The following is a 16,035-nucleotide window of genomic DNA, read 5'->3' as shown; positions in this document are numbered from 1 at the left end:
GATACTGGGGCACAAACACTGGATGCCCCCCTGGACTAGCCTCAGGAGCAAGGGTGGACTTGTGCTGCTCACTGCGCCACCCCCCACCCCACCCCGCTTCCTGATGTCTTGGGGAGATGCGGGGCCTGCGGGGTGGGGCGGGCTGCTGGCTGAACAGGCCGGGCGAGCGGTCAGCCCGGGCTGGGGGGCAGCTCGGCGCTTCGCAGTGGGTGGCACGCGGACAGGAGCAGGAGGAGGAGGCCCAGCAGCTGCCCGGATGGCCTGACTTGGGGCCTGACTCCGATGCTTCCCGAGCCTGAGGGCTCCGGGCGGGTCACCGAGCACACGGGGCTCTGCTCTGAGACGGGTGCGAGGGGCGCGAGACGGTGCGGACAGGGGTCAGCGTTCGCAGACGCTCACCAAGGCCACGAGGGCAGGGAGGCGAGCAGGCGGCGTCAGGTGCCTGCCCGAGCCCCACGCACACGTAGGAGCCAGGACGGGGAGGCACACGGAGCGCGACCTGGGTGGGCGCCTCGCCGCAGGGGGCAGGGCAGGTGCCTGCGGAGTAAGCAAGCTCACGCATGTGACTGACAACAGAAGCGACGCAGGCTGTGCCTGGTGAATGCGGTTATTCATCATGTTATGATTGCTGCCTCATTTCTTGTTTCTGCTTTATCTGTGGAGCACGGACACTGGCCTCACCCCCAGGAGAGAGGCGACGCCACCATCTGATGGGCGTGTGGAGGGCACAGCCCAGCGTCAGCCGCTTCCCGTCCCTGGAGGAAGTGTCTCTTAGCTGGAAAACACACCGCCACTCACTGGCCGAGGGGTGCTGGGGCCATCTCCCCCTCGGTCAGCCAGTCTGCCGATAACGGCCACATGCTCCCCACCTGCATTGTCAGAAAGAGCCCTGAGCTGAGGTACGCACACGCAGCCCGTCGATCTAAAGCCTGTCTGTGTGAGCAGTGCTCGTCTGAATCAGACACACAAAGGCCTGGGTTCCGTCTGAACGAGAGGAAGCTAAGCACTTCGACGGGTGCTCCTATGTTTCTCTTCTTTCACAAAAGACGTAGAAGCCCTTGTCTTGCGGGAGAAGCACCACGATGCTTTAGTTCCCGTGGGAGAAGCACCACGATGCTTTAGCACCCGTGGGCAGCCCCTGGCGCCTTCCCCAGCCGCAACCAGACCAACCCAGGCAGCGGACGTCCCCGCCGGGAACGCAGGGAACGGGCTCTTTGCTGAGTTTCCTGTGGGGGCTTCCCAGCTGGGACACAACACCCCTTGGCTCACACATGGGAAGACGCCAGTAAGAGAGACACTGGCTCCCCGGAGGACAGCTGGCCGCAGAAAGAGGGGACAGCCGTGTGTGGCCGAGCCGCTAGCCACTGCTGGTGCCATCGCTCGGCCGCCCGTGTGCACCCGTGTCTAAGCCTGCGGCTCACCTCCAACACTCACGGCAAGGATGCTTTTCTTGGGTTCCAGGTGGTAAAATAGTAAAAGCTGCCTTGAAAGGAACCTATTAAAGGCCTCACTTTTGCCAAGGCCTCCCCGAGTGTGTTTACCCTCTGCAGATGCGGCGGACAGGGGCCTCCTGGGGAGGGGCACACATAGGGTAGGTCCAACTGCTAGTTGTGCGTTGTTTTCAAATTTGTGTTTTAATTTTTTGTTGTTGTTAATTCTCACTGGAGGGTATTTTTCCCATTGATTTTTAGAGAAAGTGGAAGGGAGGGCGGGAGGCGGAGTAAAGGAAGAGAAAAACATCCGTGTGAGAGAGACACATCCATTGGTTGCCTCCTGCATGCACGAGCATGGACTGGGGCAGGGCGCTGACCCTGCAACCCAGGTGTGGGCCTTGCTAGGAGTCGAAGCCGAGACCCTTTGGTGCATGGGCCTGGGGCTCTAACCACTGGCCCCCTGGCCAGGGCTCCTTTATACTTTTGAATCTCCTTCCAAAGCAGATTCCCCTTGCCATGTCGTCAGGGACATTTTACCTTGAGCAGCTCCAAAGCTCTAACAGAAAGTAAATCTACTCCCAGGAAGTTCTTTTATGGATTAAAATCTGCTTTTTAAAAAAATTTATCTTTATTGTTGAAAGTATTACAGATGGGCCCCTTTTTTCCCCATTGACCCCCTCCACCCCACCCCACCCCACCCCAGGCCTTCACCGCACCACTGTCTGTGTCCACGGGCTGTGCATATCTGCATATAAATCCCCGGTTAATCGCTCCCCGCCACGCCACCTTCCCTCTGAGATTCCACAGTCTGGTCCATGCTTCCATGTCTCTGGATCTATTTTGTTCTACAGTTTACTTTGTTCATTAGATTCCACATATGAGTGAGATCATGTGATACTTGTCTTTCTCTGACTGGCTATGTTCGCTAAGCCTAAAATCGGAATCAAGAAGCAGCTCATCTATTCAAAGCAACAATTTATTGAAAAACTACAGTATTGTCTACAAACCTCAACAAGGAGTGTTAGGAGCCTGTGTAGTCAGCAAGGTGACTGCCTCCCCCCCTCCCCCAGCTGCTGCTGGGTGGGGCTGGGATGGGGTGCATTGGGAGGGTGCTTTGCAAGGCAGTGGCCTAGATCTGAGGGTGCTGGCTGTGGCTACAGGTCAGGCTGGAGCCCCACAGCCACTGGGAACCAAACCCACAGAGCAAGCAGACCCTCAGCGAGGACGCCCTGCCTGCCTGCCGCTCAGCCCTCACCGATGACCCGTGAACCCCTGCAGGGGCCACGCACGGCCTCCTGAGCAGCCCAAAGCCATGGCTCATGGGGGCCCTCTCTCGCAGAATGCCCCATGTCATAAGAGTGACGTGATGTGCTCTTAAGTGCGTACATTTAAAAAGCAGTGAGATTTTCAAGCATGAAATAAACAGGCAGAACAGGCCCTGCGGGCCCTGGGGGGGCCAGCCAGGCGGGTGGCAGCCGAGGCCTCTGTGCAGAGGCTGCGCCCACCACGGTCCTACCCCAGCCGGCTGCCAGGGACCCGCCCGTGCCGCTCCCAGAGCGACCTGTCCTCGTGCCCACGCTCTGGTCCCCATCTCCCTCCGGCTCAGAACAAATTCCTCCCGTGGAGATATGGGATCGCCCGGCCGGCGTGGCTCAAGGGTTGAGCGCTGACCTATGAACTAGAGCAGTGATGGTGAACCTATGACACGCGTGTCAGAGGTGACACACAAACTCATTTTTTTGGTTGCTTTTTCTTTGTTAAATGGCATTTAAATATATAAAATAAATATCAAAAATATAAGTCTTTGTTTTACTATGGTTGCAAATATCAAAAAATTTCCCTATGTGACACAGCACCAGAGTTAAGTTAGGGTTTCACTGGCCTAGGAGGTCACGGTGGGATTCTCGGTCAGGGCACATGACCAGATTGTGGGCTTGATCCCCAGTGCAGGTGGCAGCCCATCAATGATCCTCTCTCATCACTGGTGTTTCTGTCTCTCTCCCTCTCCCTTCCTCTCTGAAATCAATTAAAAAACATTTAAAAAATAAATTGAGGCAGAACAAATCAAATAAAGGCACAGTAGAGTCCAGGCCTGTGTCATTTGAACCCGTGGAATTCCTCCTGCACGGGGAAGGGCACGTGGCGGAGTGATGGTGACTCAAGCACAGCTCCTGCTCTGGGGGCACTGGCGTGACCTTGGGGGAGGGACCCTAACGCTCTCGGCTTTAAGACCCTCAGCTGCAGACTAAGGGATGGAGGAAGAGGGCAGAGGGGAGGGATAGAGGGGGAGGAATGGAGGGGGAGGGATGGAGGAGAGGGAGAGGGGGCCACTGTCCATGGAGCACCAGTGTGGGCGTGGCCAGTGGAAGCAGGCGCTGCAGACAACCTGAGCCACAGCAGGGAGGGGTCTGCGTGCATGCCAAAGGGAACTGTCTGGCCTCTTCCTGAGATTGTGAACTAAAGGTGTGAACCCTTCATTCTTGGAAGTCTTTCGGGGAAAGGCGTGAGGCACACCCACAGACAGACAGGGACCGTATTTTGTGCAACAGCAATTCTTCGATCACAAGAAGCTGGGAGCCATGTCCCCATGCTCTGAGGATTGTGCTGCAATCCCGGGAGGCGCCCCCTCACGGGACAGCGCAGGGCATGGAACAGGCACACAGCCCCACTCGGGGCCTTGCCTTTTCAACCAGGTAGACGTTTCCTCATCCGAACTGGGCTATCGCTAACGTTTGCCAGATATCACAGGCCAATTTCTTCTCTTTTTTAAGCTTCATCTTCACAGCAGAAACATGAAAGGGGATCTATAAACATTTCAGATTCGTAATATACGACTTCCCGTAGGTTCTTCTCAGCGGAAACTCTGCTCTTGAGAAAAGGTGCGCATCCACTAAAAGTAATTTTCTCTGTCAGGAGGGCTCGCCCGCACTCGGGCGCAGCTGAAACGCGTTTCAATGAGGCCTTTCTCCTCCCCGTGCTGGCGCTCAGCTCCCCCAGGGACGATCGGAGATGGCCTGTTGCTCTAATCAGAGCCAGAGGGCTGCACTGACTCCCAGGCTTGGGGAGTTGTAGTTTTTGTATCCACCTCATTCAAGAAAATAAAATTTGATTAATTTGTCATCAAGGAGAATGCGTGACCCTCTGAGCCAGGCCTTTGAAGTGAAGGGTTGGGGTAGGGGGCGGGGGCTCGGTCAGCGGGCCAAACAGCAGAGCTGTTTCATTTACAACTTGAAAACCTTTCCCACACGTGTGCTCCCTGCCCAGGGTCTCCTTTTACTTTCATTGTGGAAATAGTTATCAAGGCTACAACGCAAGGCCCAGGGAACACTCAGCCAGGACCCCAAGCCGGGGTGGAAAGACTTGACCTCCTGCCAATCTTAGAGACCATTGCGGGGAGGGCGGGTCTCAGCGCAGGACGGCTTCTGGAATGAATAATGGAGGGGTCCCTGGCTGGGTCAGAGGACAGATGCTCATTTACGATGTTCTGCTCTTGTTAACCTGCACTTAGAGAAGTTCCCCAACTGCTGAAAATGCAGAAGGTAGCGGCCCCAAGATATTATTTAATTCTAGACTTAGTGTCGTATTTCTCGCTCAGATGCTATATATACTTTATGGAGAATTACAGGCTTTTAAAAATTACAGAGAAGCAATCTTTAGACATTCCACAGTCAAAGAAGCCCATGTTTAACATGTTGGCGCACGGGCTTTTCACGATGGTTTCCCTCAGGTAGATCATAAAGACAGTGAATTACTGAGTGAAAGTCAAGGGCTAGCTTGGCTTTTAAAGATGTTTGAAAAGCACAAACAAATTATAAACAGCTTTTGCGGTTACTGAATTCAGTTTCAATCTATTATTAGAGAAGTTTAAAACAATAATGAAATTAATGAAATGCTCAGCTTTAGAAATCTAACACAACTTTGACTTAAAGCAAACTCTTATTTAAACATTCCTTCATTCAAACACGCACCGAGTTCATAGTATGTGAAACTCAAAGATGTTTTATATATACTTCTTGCCTTTTATTATGGTTTAGTTCAGATGTTTTAATGCTACTTACCAATCCTCTAAATAGTGAACTCCATGAAAAGGGACAATCTTGCATATTTTTGTATCCCCAGTACATAGCACTTCATAGTTGTTTAATAAATTCTTAATGAATAATTCAATTTCCCAAACAGTCCTTATCTCAGCTACACTAATGCTTATCAACTTTCCTTGCAGGTATCAGTTCTTTACTGTAAGAATTAATGGATATGGGCAACCAATGGAAGTACCATTTACTACTCTACATGAGCTAAGTACTGAGCTGGGAGCTAAATATGTTTTCTGTTTTGAAGAAGCTCTATCTCTTCCCATCTAAAGATAAAAGAGCCAGAGCTCAGAAGAGGATTAAAAGAATGTACATGAAATACAGGGAACTCTTGGGAACCTCTTTCAATTCTCCATTGATAAGTTTGAATAACTACAATTCACAGAGGACAAGATCAGTGCCATAGAATTCACAGAGGATGAGTGCCTACAGCCCACAGAGCAAAGATGAGTGCCTATAGCCCACAGAGCACAAGATGAGGGCCTACAGCCCAAGCAGTGCAAGATGAGTGCCTACAGCCCACAGAGCAAATATACATGCCTACAGCCCACAGAGCAAAGACGAGTGCCTACAGCCCACAGAGCAAAGATGAGTGCCTACAGCCCACAGAGCAAATATACATGCCTACAGCCCACAGAGCAAATATACATGCCTACAGCCCACAGAGCAAAGATGAGGGCCTACAGCCCACAGAGCAAATATACATGCCTACAGCCCGCAGAGCAAAGATGAGGGCCTACAGCCCACAGAGCAAATATACATGCCTACAGCCCACAGAGCAAAGATGAGGGCCTACAGCCCGCAGAGCAAAGATGAGTGCCTACAGCCCACAGAGCAAAGATGAGGGCCTACAGCCCACAGAGCAAAGATGAGTGCCTACAGCCCATAGAGCAAATATACATGCCTACAGCCCACAGAGCAAAGATGAGGGCCTACAGCCCGCAGAGCAAAGATGAGGGCCTACAGCCCACAGAGCAAAGATGAGGGCCTACAGCCCACAGAGCAAAGATGAGTGCCTACAGCCCATAGAGCAAAGATGAGTGCCTACAGCCCACAGAGCAAATATACATGCCTACAGCCCGCAGAGCAAAGATGAGGGCCTACAGCCCACAGAGCAAAGATGAGGGCCTACAGCCCACAGAGCAAATATACATGCCTACAGCCCGCAGAGCAAAGATGAGTGCCTACAGCCCGCAGAGCAAAGATGAGGGCCTACAGCCCACAGAGCAAAGATGAGGGCCTACAGCCCACAGAGCAAATATACATGCCTACAGCCCGCAGAGCAAAGATGAGTGCCTACAGCCCGCAGAGCAAAGATGAGGGCCTACAGCCCACAGAGCAAATATACATGCCTACAGCCCGCAGAGCAAAGATGAGGGCCTACAGCCCACAGAGCAAAGATGAGGGCCTACAGCCCACAGAGCAAATATACATGCCTACAGCCCGCAGAGCAAAGATGAGTGCCTACAGCCCGCAGAGCAAAGATGAGGGCCTACAGCCCACAGAGCAAAGATGAGGGCCTACAGCCCACAGAGCAAATATACATGCCTACAGCCCGCAGAGCAAAGATGAGGGCCTACAGCCCACAGAGCAAAGATGAGGGCCTACAGCCCACAGAGCAAAGATGAGGGCCTACAGCCCGCAGAGCAAAGATGAGGGCCTACAGCCCACAGAGCAAATATACATGCCTACAGCCCACAGAGCAAAGATGAGTGCCTACAGCCCACAGAGCAAAGATGAGGGCCTACAGCCCACAGAGCAAAGATGAGGGCCTACAGCCCGCAGAGCAAAGATGAGTGCCTACAGCCCACAGAGCAAAGATGAGTGCCTACAGCCCACAGAGCAAAGATGAGGGCCTACAGCCCATAGAGCAAAGATGAGTGCCTACAGCCCACAGAGTAAAGATGAGTGCCTACAGCCCACAAAGCAAAGATGAGTGCCTACAGCCCACAGAGCAAAGATGAGGGCCTACAGCCCACAGAGCAAAGATGAGTGCCTACAGCCCACAGAGCAAAGATGAGGGCCTACAGCCCACAGAGCAAAGATGAGTGCCTACAGCCCACAGAGCACAAGATGAGTGCCTACAGCCCACAGAGCACAAGATGAGGGCCTACAGCCCGCAGAGCAAAGATGAGGGCCTACAGCCCGCAGAGCAAAGATGAGGGCCTACAGCCCACAGAGTAAAGATGAGTGCCTACAGCCCAAGGAGCACAAGATGAGGGCCTACAGCCCGCAGAGCAAAGATGAGGGCCTACAGCCCACAGAGTAAAGATGAGTGCCTACAGCCCAAGGAGCACAAGTTGAGTGCCTACAGCCCACAGAGCACAAGATGAGGGCCTACAGCCCGCAGAGCAAAGATGAGTGCCTACAGCCCACAGAGCAAAGATGAGGGCCTACAGCCCACAGAGCAAAGATGAGGGCCTACAGCCCACAGAGCACAAGATGAGGGCCTACAGCCCACAGAGCACAAGATGAGTGCCTACAGCCCAAGCAGCACAAGATGAAACTCTTGCTTCAACATGAATTTGTTAAGCTTGGAAAACGTTTCATTAACTGAGTTTCTGTCTTATATCCCTGAGTAATGATGGCAAGAATATACTTAGAAAATAATGAATTGGAAGGTTCATTCAGGTTTTAAGTTTGTTCACGGCACACTGACTCAGAAGTCGGACACACAGAGCTCGAGTGAAGGAGGCGGGTTTGTTTTCCTCAATAGGGTGCCACTAGGTGGAAAGATTAGTAGACAAGCAGAAGACTAGTGAGCTCGGACAGTGGGATTACCAACAACTTGCAGGACCTCAGACACCTTAAGCTGGACCAATACCTCACGAGGAAAGTGTCAAAGTTGGATCAGCTCATTATCTTAACTGTATGGATTAATGGATACGGTCAACCAATGGAAGTACCATCTACTACTCTACCTGAACAAAGTTTTGAACTGGGAGTTAAATATGTCATCTGCTTGAAGAAGCTCTATCTCTTCCCATCTAATGATAAGAGCGCTGAAGCTCAGAAGATGAATAACTTACTCAAGGCACAAGCTAATGGGACTTTAACCCAATAAAGCAAATTACAACTAAGCTTTTTGTGTCAGGCAGTTTGCTTCCCTTCTGCTTGTTAACATTTAGGGCTGAGTTGGGATCCCATAGGGGTTCAACCCAGAGAAAATTCCCCTCAAAACCTCTAAACCTTTTACCGGGACATAGAACACTCTGCTTGAGAAATTAAATTCCTTCTTCTCTGCTCTTCTCCTTTCCAATTCCTGATAGACACAAATAGTTAAAGGTCACCAGTAAGAAGCAAAAGAGGGATTCTGCATGGTCCATCTGTGCTGGAGTAATCCAGAACTGGCCATGAATGTGCTGAAGGCTTACACGACACCAGGAATTCTTTCTCACCTGCCACCCACACCAAGGAAATGTGTTATTTTTGTACAATCTCTAGAGAAGAGTGTAGGGATGTGCACTATAGACTGGGCATCAATGAATGAGACAGAAAAGCAAATTTCAAATATAAATTTTAAATTCCCAGTTAAAACCTTGAGGAAGTATACAAGTGGGTGGTGTCTCCAGCTATAAACTGATTTCAAGTTAAATCCATTTTTGTGGAACTGATACAAAGAAGCAGATTAGAAAATGTGTATTTTTTTCACATAAGGTATGGAATGAAGAAAAGGTAATTGATTTAACAGCCAGAAGATTTGGGAACTTCTGCAACTTTGCCACTAACTGCTTAAAGAAGTTCTTTATATTTTCTGGGTCATTTCTTCATTTTTAAAATGAGAAGGCTGAACTAGATCAGAGATTTTTCCATGTCTTCTTAAAGCTGTAGATCCTTTCTTTGAGAAACAAGCTCTTCTAAGAAATCACCACATCACTCTACATGGGAACCCTCACTCCCATCAGTTCAGCCTCTCGCTGGAAGGGCAGCGGGAGCCGCACTGCCTGGCGCGTACCTCGGGCCTGTGACACCGTGTGACCTTGGCCACGTCATTTCACCGCTCAACTCCGGTTTCCAGACGGAACAGGGAGTGACAGTAACAGGATGTATCCCATAGGGCCTTAGGGGGAGGCACTTGTCTAGTTAGACGGCACGGTGCCCATGTGTTTGTTAGCGCTGGTGTCGATGTGGTAGCCGTGAACAGAGCGCGCCACGGCAGGAGCAGGGCAGACTGCCCGCACCGGCTAGGGGGAGCGGCTGCTCAGTGTCGCTCTGCGCTTTCTGTTTAAAGGGCTTATACACAACTTTTGTGAACCCAACTTTCTTTAGCAGAGAAGCTTCTATGTAAAAAGATAAAAGTAATGCTTGAGTGATAAAACCAGAAAGAAGTGCAAAAACGTGCTGACAGGAAGCCCAGGCAGCAGTTACCTTAGTGGGGAAGCTGGGGCAGTGGCTGGGTGCTGGCGAAGTTCTACTTCTTGACCTGGTGCTGCTACAAGAATGTCCTCCTATGACAAGTTACTAAGTTACACATTTGTTTTGGCTAGTTTTCTGCATCTTAGTTTTATTTTACAATAAGAAGTTTTAAAAAGTGATGTTTAATAAAACAAAATCAATGAGTACATAAATTATGCTTACTGCTTCCAAAATATTAACATCTTGCCACACAATACACATCAGTATGAATATGTTATTGTTTTACTACACTTTAAAAATATATATTTTTACAATAGGAGCTTTGTGTGCAGTATGTAAAGGATTTCTGTGGAACCAACCACCTGGGGAACACTCTTTGAAAGCCAAAGACTTCTGTTAAAATTTTATTTATGATTCCATGATTTTGGTTGTTGTTAATCCTCACCCGAGGATATTTTTTTTCACTCATTTTTTTAGGGAGAGTGGGAGGGAGGGGAGGGGGGGAAAGAGGAGAAGGATAGAGAGGACTAGAGGTAGAAAGACATCGATGTAAGAGACATCAGTTGTTGCCTCCCACGCGCACCCCAACTGGGGCAGGGATCGAACCTGCAACCCAGGCATGTGCCCTTGGCCAGGAATCGAACCTGAGACCCTTCTGTGCTGGCGACACTCCAACCAGGGCATCATTCCATGGCTTTTTAAAGAGACATTCTGAGTATAAACGTCTGGTCCCTCATTTGCTATCTTCATGAAAGACCAATTAGTTTTGACTAAAAAAGGGAACATTGTTTCAGTGTTTACCTTTCATTTTGATCATTCTCCAGTAGAGTGAGTCCCAAAACCCAGAACTTCCCTAAGGCCGGAACCTTCCTCCAGGTCTGTGCTTTCTAGACTTCTCTCGGTGTGGAACCTGATTCACTGTCCGGTGTGCTGAGTGGCGAGGAAATGGGAGGGAGAGCTTGTCCGATCTCTGAGGCTGGGAGGAGCCCCAGGCCAGCACAGCGGCGAGGAGGCCAGGCTTGTGCAGGCTAGTTCATGTGCTTAGGATTTAAACTTATTTTCTCTGGGAAGAAATAAGTTAGTCAGCACCATAGCCTCGCCAGATCGTGGGAAACAAATCTTTCAATGATAGACATTTTAACTTGCTGAGCCTTGTAAACATGACTGTTTTCTTTTCTTCCTATAACAAAAGGCCTATCTTCCTGTAGGACTCCAGAGATAAAAACATTGGTGAAAGCGGCTGGAAGTTCTGCAGCAGCAGTTACCACGCTAAGGACTCCCTGTCGCTGCCTCTGCAAAGCTGCCTCTCAGGTAAGAAGGCAGAGCCCCTGCTTACAAACCACCCAGGACACGCCCGAAAGCGAAAGCGGGGACCCTGGACCCGCCCCGCGGCTCGCACTCCACAGGAGCGGAGGCCGGGGACCTGCAGTCTCGGGGCCAGGCCCCCTCAGCATTTCCAGTACATTCTCTGCGTGCGAATTAACGGAGCGTCACACAATCCTGACTCGCTTGTTTCTACAGCAAGGAGTAGGAAAGTCTGCAAATGAACGGGGAAAACAAGACTCTGCTGGTATTTCTGTTTGTTTTTATAGGGGTATCTCAGCCAGAGAGGAAGAGTGAAATCACTTAACTTGGCTAAATGGGGACAGTGAATCTTACGGGCAAATTACAGGACCAAAGAGAAATAAGGGTAACTGACTTATTCTAAAGGCAGCCATTCTTAGCAAAGGTTAGAGAAAAAGAACTGAAGTACATGAAACGTGTTTTCTAATAGGCCAAGTCAGCGCTATCACCAAAAGTGCTCAACAGGGGAAAGTCAGACACAGGAAGAGCTGCTTCTCAACAGCCTCGTGCACGGGCGCCGCCGGTGCGGAGGCCTCAGTGCGCGCTGGACACAGGGCCATGGCCATCACGCACAGACTTGGGGCTTAACTGAGATGAAGCCATGTGCCTCGTAACACCGCATGACACTGTATTTTATTTTTTAAATCCTCACCTGAGGATATTTTTTCCATTGATTTATTTAGAGAAGGGAGGGGAGGGAGTTGGGAGGAAGAAACACTGATGTAAGAGAGACATATCCATTGGTTGCCTCCCATTTCTATAGAACAGTTACAGAGTGAGAATTACTGACAACAGATTCGAAAAGATTGAATTCTACAACTAGTGAACACTTAAACCCCACAAAGTTATAACTTGAAATAGGAAGGAGCACAAATTCATAGCAACATAGTCCCAAATTAGAAAAGTGCAAGAACTCTTCCATGAGAAGTCTAAACATTTGCATGAAACACATAAATCACTACATTTTCAAGCAAGAAAAGTATAGCTGAGTCTTACCTTACTGCTCCAAAAGGCTGGAATAAAATTACTGACTTAAAGAAGCAACTTTCACATGGATCTGAACATCAAACACATGATATAAAATAAAAAAATAACCAGAACAGAAAAGTTTTCATTCTGACCTTAAAAATCCTGATCAAGTCACTGGATGAAGCCGATCAAAGGCAGGGCGCCACACCAGCTTGGGGCCGTATGCGAAGGGCCCGGCCCCAGATGCACAGGGCACAGCTGGGGCGCGGTTGGGGGAGGCACCACAAGCAGATCCAAAACAGAAGGCAATAAACTTGCTTCAGCTTACACAGGTAGGACAGTTCGAAAGCACGAATAATTTTAAATACAACTGCTAAGATTTTACATTTGGGACAAATGGTGCAAACTAAAATGTGCTCAAAAATCCTTTGGTGTAATAATGTAAATGAAATTAAAATCTCAGAGAGGATATAAGCAAAGAAGATAGTTACAACTTTTTATAACCCATGCGGTGGTTGTGAGCCAAACTACCTGACTAAGGTCTGAGACATTTGGAAGGAATTTAAGCTAGGCTCACAGAACTAACAGCTGTATTTGAAAACAGAAACCCTGTAAGTTTATTAAAATGTTCCAAGTCTCTTAATATTCTCCATTCATCATAATGTAAAGTGCTAAAATTAAAATTTTCACCTTCTTAAACCTTTAATAAAAGTTGCCTTTTTATATGTAAAAAGATGAGGTAGCGTTAATTTTCTATAGAAAACACAGAAGCAATCATTTACTTCATGCTCATTTCTATAATGCTAAGTTGCACGTTTTAAAATTCCCAAATAACACTTGTTCCAAATATAGAAATTAAAAAAAAAATTCTCTTCCTTGAACATTAGAAGTTGAAATTTCCATAATGAAATCTTGCATTTCATTAAATGAGTTGATAACTGTTTTCGGGCAGCAACCAAAACAAAAACACTCAACACAGACTCCGTCAGCCTCGTGGCTTCTGAAGGACATGAGAGCACAGAATATCCAAAAGGCGGTTTGATTGGATATTCTAGGCAGGGACGCCCACCACACACACACAATGGGAACTCAGGAGCAATGAGAACAGAAGTGTTGACTCACAGTGACTTTGCTGAGCATTCCTACCGGGCAGGGAATCTTGGTTTTTACACTTGCAGTTTAGTAACAGTTCTGCTAAGCTACATCTACGAGTGACAGTTAGTTTCCGTGGAAATGCACTCAGGCCACTCTGGCCGTCGTGTGAGCAGTCCTGTGCTCCTGTCCAGGCAATTTCATAGCTCTGCGCGTTCACGTAATCTGCCCAGCAATGCTGAACCCCGAGGCCAGCAGACGCTATGGAAAAGCACGGACGGAGGGACTACTGTTTCTGAGCGTTAACGTCTGTTCTCTGAACAGGCTGAACTGGTGTTTAGAAGAGGAGGCCGCCATGCAGGGAGGTTTTCCATTAGGACAGCAGAGCGGCCCTGCCCTGCTGCAGGCCTCCCGGCCTCTCCCCAGCAGCACCAGCCGCTCTGCAAGGCTCTGCAGGCTTCCCAGCGCATGTTACACATCCTGATGCGTCACTGGGTGCTGGGGCGGGAGGCTTTCCTCCTTGTGGGGCAGGATGGAGTCAGGGGCGCCCTCAGGGAGGTCTGAGGACCAACTCCTCAGCACCAGGGGGCAGCGGCTGGAAAGGCAGGCCAGGCCTGGGTGCGCTGGGCTGGGAGGCTGCGCACTCAGTGAGCGCCCCTGACTGCCCCGTGCCAGGGCTGGGAGCACAATGATCTCCGAGGTCCCTTCCACTCTAAAATTCTGAGTCTGCTTCTCTCTGAGCGTGTGCGGGCAGCTGGGTGACCCTGTGCAGCAGCGGAGCTGACTTCCGACCTAAGTCAGAAGTGTTCCCAGAGACTCCCGAGGACAGAGGCGATCGGACGGGAGGACGGCTGGCAGACGTGCGGGGATCTGTCTGGTTTCCCGGGAGGCGTGGCGGAGACCTCCCTCTCGCCTTCCCCCCTGCCCACTCCTCTCAGCTGTGAGAGAACTTCCTGGGATTTTTACAATCCTGAGTTACCAAACTCTTAAGTAATTTTTAATTGACCTGAATTGATCTGATCCTTTAAGAAATAAACTACTACAGGCAGTCCTCTACTTTCATTTATAATGAGTGAAATCTTACAGAAACACAGAATACAGGAAAAGTCAAACAGTAGACACATTTTAAAAGGGGAGTTATATATTCACAAAGCTAAAAAAATCAAACTGCAATTTTACTTCTCCCTTTGGGCACAATATTGAGAAAATATTTCCTACATGTTCCTTTATTTCATTCTTTCTCTTTAGAACTGCTTAAAGGCTCTATGAGAGCCTAAGAGTTGTGAGTTTTAAGCACATCTGGAGAATTCTATCTGATGGTTTATTAGGTGCAGGAGAGCTAAACCTCTACTGGTAGTACCACATTTTATAAAATCCTAAGAGCAAAATGCAGGACTCTCAAAATAATTACACAAACAGCTGAATAAACTGTGCGCCCAGCCAGGGTGGGCGGGAGGGCAGCGCCACCATGCGATGGCTCTGCAAGGCGTGGGCTGGTGCAAGGACAGGTCCTCCAGTAACGCCCGCCCCCTGCCAGGCAGGCCCCTTTCCGAAGGCCCTGTGGCCCCGCTGCAGGCAGAGCGCAGGGACAAGCGGGCAGGCACCGTTTCTGGCAAGGAAGCCCCATCTGTGGCCAGATGGCAGACTGGGTGCTGCCTGGGGGCTTGCGGGGGTCAGGCTGATGCGGCTCTCAGGCTACGGAGCCTGGACTGGGGGGCGGGGGCGGGGGGGGGGGGGGCGGCGGCGCTGCAGACTCCCAAGCCCAGCTCTGTGCTTGGTGGCCCACGTCCTCCACCAAAGCGCGGGTGGGTGGGTGGACTGTGCGTTGCGTCTGTGGGCCCAATTTACTCAAAACTTCTTTCAGCTATAAAGTCTGTGCCTGGGTACACGAGCTAAATTCAAGAAGAAAGGTGAGAAGGCCAGAGTCAGTTTATTAGATTTGTTTTTCTTTTCATTTTTTTTCTCCATCAACTCTACCATAAATTTAACAGCCACATTACAGTAAATAATAGTTTACTATATATAGTTTACACGTGCTCGCTGTAAACTCTCCCCTCGTATTAAAAATGGGGAGGAGTGGCGAGTGCAGGGAGGAGCGCTGGGAGGGAGTGGAATCAGACAGTGTCCTCTCAGTGAGAAGCAGCCCTCCCGTCAGTGCCGTTCCCCATGTGAACAGGGCGCCCGCTCTCACGGCTGGGCCTCACGGGAGTGAGGAAGCATCGGCTCTGAGCCCCTGGCTCTGCATCCTAGGCCCTGGAACCCAGGCAAGAAGAGGCCCTCTGGCCCCGTGTGCACCGCTAGGACTGGCCGAACACACTCCAGAACCTGACTGAGAGGCCCACGTCCCCGGCACTGGCCGAGATGGGTGCGCTGTCCCAGCAGACAAGTCACATGCTCCACAAGTTCCTTGTCTCAGGAGAGTATCGGCTTCTTTAATCCAAGAAGGTAAGGAGAGGCTTTTAACTGATTACATTAGCTTAGCTCATACATCTCTTAGGAGCTAAATATTCAATTAAACATTTTCGAAAGCAAAACCTGACAAAATCCTCTCCTAAAGTGACTTAGGTGATAAGTTCTTAAACAAACTGACTCCTTCCCACCGCTGGCACTTCCACAGGCTCACAACAAGCCCCCGGGACAGAAACCCACTTTGTGTGTGAACCCGTGTTTCATGATCATAAATAATATAAACTAGAAAACATTAATGTGAGCCTAAACATTCCTAATTTTATTTTATTTTATTACTTTAA

The sequence above is a fragment of the Myotis daubentonii genome, chromosome 14, assembly GCF_963259705.1.
Source record: "Myotis daubentonii chromosome 14, mMyoDau2.1, whole genome shotgun sequence".
In the NCBI taxonomy this organism is placed as follows: domain Eukaryota; kingdom Metazoa; phylum Chordata; class Mammalia; order Chiroptera; family Vespertilionidae; genus Myotis; species Myotis daubentonii.
This window is presented reverse-complemented; position numbering follows the sequence as displayed.